Below are 8,619 nucleotides of genomic sequence, written 5' to 3' on the forward strand. Positions count from 1 at the left end.
CAAAGAGAATTGAAATTTTGATATGGAGACAAAACTAGAACTCAAGACGTTTGTAATTTGTTGAATGCTAAACATCTTCGGCAGTTCGGCAGTGAGTAAAATTGACACAAAATTGACAGATCGTCCAAAAACTAATGAGAACACAGGAATGAACGTTTTGTTAGAAGGTGAGGATAATCCCCATCCTGCATCTTTTTATGTAGAAGAAAAGTATCATTCGCACAAGATAACGTTAATTGTTTTGCGTTCTCGTTTTGTCTCGATATCCAATAAATACTACAATACATTCAATACTTAAATGATCAACCAAAAACCAAAACCAAAAAAAAAAATGTTGATATATAAAATGAAAACAGCTTTTAAAAAGTTTGTCCAAAATGACAAACCCCCAACAAAGAGCAAATGGATGAACATATAAATATTAGGTCTAACAGAAGAATGAAGAAAATGCAAAATTCTAAACAGTAGTGTAGAATCTATAGAGCTACAAAGAAGAATCAAAAATAAAATTAGAGGTGAAAGTGAAAAATAGTAAAAAGGAAAAGAAAAAATGACTTAGTGAACGATGTGAAAAAGCTGAACATCCCAACCATTCTAATGATACTTTCAACCTGTATAAAACAGTTAAAGAACTTACTGGGATCTATCAGAAAAATCCATTACAGGTTATTAGAGTTGAAAATAATGAAATAGTAGCAGATGCAGACAAAATATTGGAAAATCCCCAGCAACAACTCAACTATTCAATTATAAGAGCTGATTGGACCAAATATATTAGAAAGTGAAATCAGACACGCGGCAAAACTTATTAAGAATTGCAAATCCCCAAGCCCAGATTATATGTTTTCTGACACGTACCAATTTATTAATTAACAGAATATAAATGTAATCTCTAAACTCTTTAATAACATATATGATGAAGGAAATCTTCTAGAAGACTGTCTTCGTCCTAATTTCTGACGGTCATGTCCCTGAATCTATGCGTGTTGTTTTGCAAAAATGTACCCAACAACACGCTTGGTAAACTTTTTATGTCACTTGTTTATTAAACATTCACTGACATAAAGAATTGATAAACGTCAAAATTCAAGCTGTGCGGTAATATCTCGAAAACATCCGATTGCTCTCAAACAAGTGGTTTGGATTCTTGTGAGACGGAACTGACGTGGTAAAATGACAGTTTCCGCAAGCTAGATCAGAGAATAATTAGGTACTTACAGAAGGGAATAGAAAAAGTAAGATATCTAACCCTTAGGTATTATGTTTAGCCAGTTCTTGTTTATGGGGTGAGGCCGGGCCATTAAAAGCAAATTCTGTAAATAAATTTGAAGCATTCGAGTTGTGTTGTCTGCGAAGAATGCTGAGAATATCATGGGTAGATCGTATAAAAAATGAAGAAGTTCTTCGAAAAGCATAATTAGAAGATCGCTTTACGATTACGATTAGCTTTACGAAGTGATAAACAGTAAAAAAAAAATCCTACTTGGGACATATTATGAGGAGAACGATATGAATTCCAACACATTATCCTTCAAGGTAAGATCGAAGGAAAAAGGGGAATAGAAAGAAAGAAGCGCTCGTGGTTAGATCAAGATCTCCAAAATGCTGCAATTAACAGAAACCTATGACTAGCTGTTTACCTGTTTTTATTCCTTTGCTCATAAAAAGTAAGAGACGGGTATAGGGGTGTACTATATGAATTGGCTTGAAACTTTTCACAGAATTCGAAAATGGATTAAAAAGAATTGACTTGGTATCGGGGACGATAGTCGTGTGCGAGTTTTATTCTTGAAATCGAATCCGTGATTTTTGAATGAATTTTAGCGATTTAGTATATATTTTATTTGTAAAATCAAGTACCAACGAACTCATTCAACATTTAAATGGCACACGCTAAAGGCTTTGATTGTCAAATTTACATAAACAGAATTAATTTTTATCTAAACGGCAGAGTAGGAAATAAAGTAGGAAAAAAATAAAAAAAATTCTGTTATTGTTGTTTGTTATTATTATTCAGCTCCAGCTGAATTCCACTTTCTAATAAAATATAAATAAGTAAATTCATGAAAAAATGTGCACAGAATGCCCCAACCTTTTCAGATTTACTTATAGGTGTCAATTTGACATTACTTGTGCTGCTTATTTTTTATTTTTGCCCACCCTGTACATTTTCTCTTTACTGCAAGAAAACTATCAAGAAAATAATATGTTGGAGGTGTGCTTTTTTCTTGAGGTCCAGTATCTGATTCTTAAATGAATTTGTTCCATATTTTAACCGGTCACTATATAAGCGCTTTATTCGTTAAATATTTTTTCAGTTAACGAAGTATTAGAGACATTCATGATATTAACATTTTCGCTGGAAGTATAAATTGTAGCTCAAGTTAGGTATAAACTAAATTTATCTGTGATATATACGAAAATGCTGAAATTTCCGGTTTTCCCTTATATTTCAAAATTTAGGCAAAGTTGATAATTTTTTTAGGGGAACTTTTTGTAACTTAATATTTCGGGACAGTCATAAAATCCCCTGTGCAATTGATAAAAGCTTCCATCCCGTGCTGGCATAATACACTAGTTTTAAGTTGTCCTCTTGAAAGTTATCCCTACGTCAATATGAAACTCTGTTTTCACAATCGGACTATAATGTTTTAGTACGGACACATATTTGATTTCTCCACTTTCGACTTACTTTTTACATAGCAGCTTTTTATGATAAGAGCGGCGATGCCAATCAACCAACTTAGTGCAGGGTTATTTTTTGTTTTCGCATACTCGCCTACAGGAGTCAACCGAAGTTGTCGGAAGAAACTTTGAATACAGTATATATTTTGCAGTATTATCTTTTAGACTTGTAAAAGAAAACAAATGCGCATCGCATACTTGAGAAACATTGTCAATTTTATTATTTTTGATCGGATATTGTCTGTTATGGCGAAAGATCTTTTTCTTCTGATTTCAAAAATATACAGGCTGTTGATCTATGGATAAGTCGTTCTTGAATTATTTAAGTTTAAATTCTCAGCTGACATAACCAAATGCATTAGCTGGCTCTAGCTAATGAAATCAAAAGTCTGAGTCGAAAAAAGAGATCAGTTGTTAGAAATCAAGATGGTGCCATGAATATTTTGCTCTTTTGCGAATGAATGAATTATAATTAAAAATAAAATTAATTTCATATAACTTTATAGAAAATCCCGAAAGTTCAGTCTCAGTTGTTGCCACACAATTGGGAATGTCATATTACAAGATTCAGTCCACTTCAAAATATTATAAATATCACCCCTACAAATTTATTTCAGTTCAAGGCTTATCTGAAGGAAAAAATATAAACGGTGACAACACTGTCAAGAAATGTCGAGGCATATAAAAGAGGATTCCGATTTTTTTTGGAAAAAATATTTTTGCTGATGGACGACGGCAGGTATATTTAATCGGAAAAATAAGCATTACTGGGCAAATCCGACCCCACATAAAATTTAAACAGTAAAAATACAGGGTCGTAGATCGGGTCCTATGGAATGTGGCATACTGGTCAACCAAATAATCGATATTTAGATTTTATTTAACATCAAAAATTATTTGGAGCGTATTCCAATAGATTAACCTGATTTCGCAATAAGATGGCGCACCGCCCCACAATGTCGGTCCAATTGCTAACCACTTATTCACAGATAAAACCATTGGATTGGAATTAAAACTCTCTTGATATTTTGCTGTGGGGATGATTAAAAAAGCAGTGACAGTGACAGAACTGAAAATATACGAGTGTTTAGCACAAGAATAAACAAGAAATATTCATGCCCAATATAGATCATCCAGACTTTATTTTAAATGCGATTCATTATAAAATGAGAGATAATATTAGAAAATGTTTGGGAAATTATGGTGAATATATTGACAACTCATATTTACTTAACATTCTATTTTCATTATTGTTAGTTTAATAATTATCGTTGTTATCGGTTTTATTGTCGTTTATTGTTGATGTTGCTGAGAGTAAGAAAAGCTTCAAGTAGTTCGTGCTTTTTATTTTAATATGTATTAATTAGTCAAAAATTCTATATAAAATAAAATTATAACAGTAAATATATATATATATATATATATATATATATATATATATATATATATATATATATATATATATATATATATATATATATATATATATGCGCATCGCTCTGCAGGATTCCAGTCGGAGTTCAACGAGCGAACGGATGATATCCCGGAATATAGTGTCATCACATTTTTCCATATATATTATAGCTGATATATTCGGCTTTTGGATTTTTTAACCAATCGGGAACTTCCTTACATGCTAAATGAATAACAGATAAGAAAGGTTTAATGAAAACAATTATGATTACATACCCACATAATTAAAGAATATTTTCAAAAAAAACACGTACGTTATATATGGTCGCCAACAATTTTCAAAGATAACGAATAACTACCCTCATAATAAATAATTGTCCGAGCTAATAAGCGCGCTAACAAAGATAGTGGTTTAACTGGTTGTATATCTATATTCTACTTATCGAAGTTGTACAAAATAACACATTGCCTCGTATATTCTTAAGATATAGCATACGAGTGCGTTATTAGGCAAACAATTTAAGTTAACTAACACCCGACCTTAGGACCGCCCGTGTGTGTAGACCTAATGTGCCCCCGAAAAAACTCCACTCTAAGGGTTATTGAAATATCGTAAACATTATTACTAGCTTGTGATATCCTTATATGTTTAGGTTTATATTTAGATTAGGCTAGGTTTAGTTACTGTAAGTTACTGAAACTGGATCTGGATGTTTACAACACCACCTTGACAACATCGACAAATGAATGAAAACTTGTCGCATCAAAACTAATACTTTCAAATCTGTTCATGTGATATTCACCCTCAAGCAAAATACTTCTCCTCCTGTTGCAATCAACAATTGCCCTCTTCTCCAAAAAGAACCTGGGGAAAAACATATTACGACTCGGACTAAATTACAGAAAAATGTACTGGTTGATGGGCTGCCCATCATAACTATCCCTCACGAACAAGGTGTTGGTGTATCAAGCTATGATAATGCCTATATGGTCTTATGGTGTACAACTGCGGGAGTCAGCAAGCAACTCTAATTTCAGAAAGATGCAACTTTTGTAATCCAAATTGCTTAGATCAGCTGTAAATATCATTGAAGAATGTGCCAAATTACCAGAAAGATCATCACAGCCGGTTGACAGTTCACCCAAATGAACTGGATGCAAATCTCCTCATTCACCAGCTAATGAGATATAACTCCTTGGATCTACCTCACAAACCATATTGTTGTGTTCATAAGTGTCAATAAGTCGTAGTGGGTTTTTCATATTAGCATCTAGAATTGGTATCATTCCTATCCTCCCGAAAAGGACCGATTGTATTTATCTTGACTGACTTGCTCATTTTATTAATTACTGACGTTTTAAGTATTAATTAGCAAACCTTAAAAGAAAAAAAGCATATCCTTTGACAGAAATTATTATTTATTCTTAATTATCGAAACTCTCATAAAATCAATTTTTTTTCGTGTTATTATATAAGTTTATTATTTAGTAGGCTGAAAAACCCTATATGCATCCTTCATGTCGTTATTTAATGCTTGTCAAATTTTATTAACTTCCTTTCTGTGTTTGTGTTTTTAATCCAGTGCCTAGACAAAATCGACGCGTTAAGCTCAAAAAGAATAAGTTTCGATTTGGATATTAGTAAAACATCGAAATTACATTAGCTTCTTTTAGTAACTGATTTTGGTAGGAGATTAAACTACTGTAAACTAAATTTTATGGTAGATAAGGATCCCAATTGTTTATCTCGATTATAATGGACCGAGGAAGCTACTTTTTCGAGCGATGGAGGAGTCAATTCAATCCTGATTGGATGCGTGATGTGAATTATCAAAATCGGAGGAGGAACGTCTTTAATTGTAAAATTAGTGGCCAAATTTATTTGAACATTTTAGGCATTTTTTAGACCAAACAGTTGGATGGCCAGGGACAGTCTGCTTCCGTGTCAGATCTCCAGAACTTACTGTCCTGGAGTTTTATCTTTGTGGTAGAATAAAAGTAATGGTTTATCAAACTCGTCCTACTACTCCTGAAAATATGGTTGATCTTATCCCAAATGGTGTCAATTTTTTTCTATAATATTCGGATAGCGTTCCGTTAGGTTGAGATAAAAATATTCAATTGAATAGAATATTTGATTTTCATTGCATTGTTGGGCTCTGTTTTGACTATATAATGATGAAAAAAAAGAACATCATCTTATTCATAGCATCTTTTAGGTTTATTAAAATCGAAATCGATTTTGGAGTTATCGACATTTATTTGCCGTAATGGTGGAGCACCCCCACCACTTTCCGATTATATTTGCATTGCAGAAAATTGTTTATATAAATTCAAGATGGCAATTACTCCTCCTGGTGGCCGTTTCAAAACCTTAAATATGATTTCTTGGGTAATTTACATAATAAATTCTTTTTTATTTTGTCAGAACATCCGTCTTCCCAATACGGGACCTGATTGCCTTTAAGTTCATTGAATTATTGTAAATTGAAGTATAATTAAAGAATCTGTGTTTATCAAATGTGTTAATGATATCGCTATTATTACGTATGCACTATATAATGTGCATTATCATGAATAAATCTAGCTATCTATTTATGCCATCTATCTATCTGTAATCTATGTATCTATCTATCTTGGCGATATACCTAATAATATTTTTCCACTTCCTTCTGTAATTATACACCGATCCATCTTGCGGGAAGCGTCACTTTACCACGTGAGTTTCTTTCCCAGCTATGGTTTGAGAACAATCGGATGTTTTCGGAGATTTTACCCCACGCTGGTTTTTACTTACCAGCCGTTTTAATTCCGTACTAATGCATCAGTAAAAAGTATACTTTCAATTCAAAACGTTGTAATTATTGTAATGTGGTAAGTTTTTAACTGGGCAAATCATGGTACTGATTATTGTTGTTAGTGCGCTATCTACCTTGGGTAGGATTCTTCCAGTAACTGTTGCGGATAAAGCTATCTATTAATTCCCAAGAAAACAGCAAACATTTTAATTTTTAAAATATTTCGTTATTTGCAATAGCATTTAACGAATGTTTGAAGACATAATTAGGACAAATAACTTTATTATACTCGTATATTCTTAAGAAATAACTCATATTGTTAAAGATAAGGTCTTTGTTTACTTTTCCTTCCGCATTCACTATTATTTTCTATACTGAAACTCATAAATAATTAAAGCCAATGGCAATTTTTTTAATCTTCGGGATATAAATTATTTCAATTTTGTCCAAAATGGGTAATACATTTTTTCGATTGAAATTTAAAATATAGGACTTTAACTGAACATCAAATGAAAATACCACTCTCTTCTTGCGTCAAATCAAATGTCCCTAAAGAAAATGACAGTTTAGTCTCGGAAATAATTTAAAATTAAACAATATTTTTTTTTACTCCCGTCTGTAAAATACCTAATTAGCGTGCGGGAAGCGTCACTATCTATACTTATTGACCAGCTGTCAACGGCCTTGTTGGATATATAAACACCGCACATGCACATGTTGAATAGACCATCTCAAATTTGTGTTTTCATAGTTGCTTCGCAAGTTCCTCTTTTATTAGCATATGCAGGACTCCCATATAGGGTGGTCGAAACTAACCCAAGACCAATCAAACCGAGCCAAAACTGACCAACCGATTTAGTATTTTATTTTGCACTTTTAAGGTGGAACGCGTCCTAAATATAAACAAACTTGGGTAGACAACATATTAACCGGCATTAGGATTATTATTATTATTTCTACTTAGACTACTTAAGACTCGGTCGTAAGTTACCTATGTAAAGCTTTGTTTGTTAACTATTTTAGAGAAATATTAATAAAAATATTTTTCTTCCTTAAATTAACTTGACTTTTAGCACTTAGTTATTTCGTGGAGACCGAAAATGTCGCTGCCTTTAAACGCTTTTGTTTGGGCCAATTTTAGTAATTTTAAAAATAAATGATAAGGTACAACAAATAACTTACGTCGTTCATTGCATAAATATTTTCACGCACGAGTCACTGCTGCTTTTCGGGAAATGTGGCGGGAACTAAAGCGTGTCGGAGACCACACAAGAATGCCACAGAGATAGGAATTACCAGGTGAAAGGTCTCCTAAGCAAGTACAAAACAGTCGTTAACGTATTGCATCTACGGAATTTATAAATTTAAATTAGTGAATATCTTCAGATCCGTGAGTGCCAATTAATTTACAACGTTTGCCTGTCATAAGGATTTTTGTGATTATAAAAATAAATTGCTTACGTGTCGTAATTTTAATTGCGATCTGCAAATGTAATCTGTTACAAATACATGTTAAATTGTTTTGCTTGCGTCCACATCGGGAATGGCGGGTCCTGTATGATACAATTAACTCCACTAATTTCAATTTAGAAATTCCCTAGATGAAATTCATAACTTAATATATACCCAATCTAATTGAGTATGTATTAATATTCCATAAAAAAAATGATTTCTTACATAAATGAACTCCTATATTTACCTCCGAAAGGCGGAAACTTTTCTT

The 8,619-nt window shown here is 32.5% G+C and overlaps 1 protein-coding gene across 1 annotated transcript in view; it reads right to left on the bottom strand.

The window, feature by feature from the left end:
* The window catches only part of LOC132702814 (facilitated trehalose transporter Tret1-like), a 70,288-nt gene extending 62,109 nt beyond the window's left edge, over positions 1 to 8,179 (bottom strand). Inside the window, exon 1 of the mRNA XM_060671606.1 lies at positions 8,079 to 8,179. The gene's annotated coding sequence lies outside the window, so the exon portion shown is untranslated. The remainder of the gene's footprint in view (positions 1 to 8,078) is intronic.
* Positions 8,180 to 8,619: the final 440 nt, after the last annotated feature.

The sequence above is a fragment of the Cylas formicarius genome, unplaced genomic scaffold (assembly GCF_029955315.1).
Source record: "Cylas formicarius isolate icCylForm1 unplaced genomic scaffold, icCylForm1.1 PGA_scaffold_6__28_contigs__length_40554024, whole genome shotgun sequence".
NCBI lineage: Eukaryota > Metazoa > Arthropoda > Insecta > Coleoptera > Brentidae > Cylas > Cylas formicarius.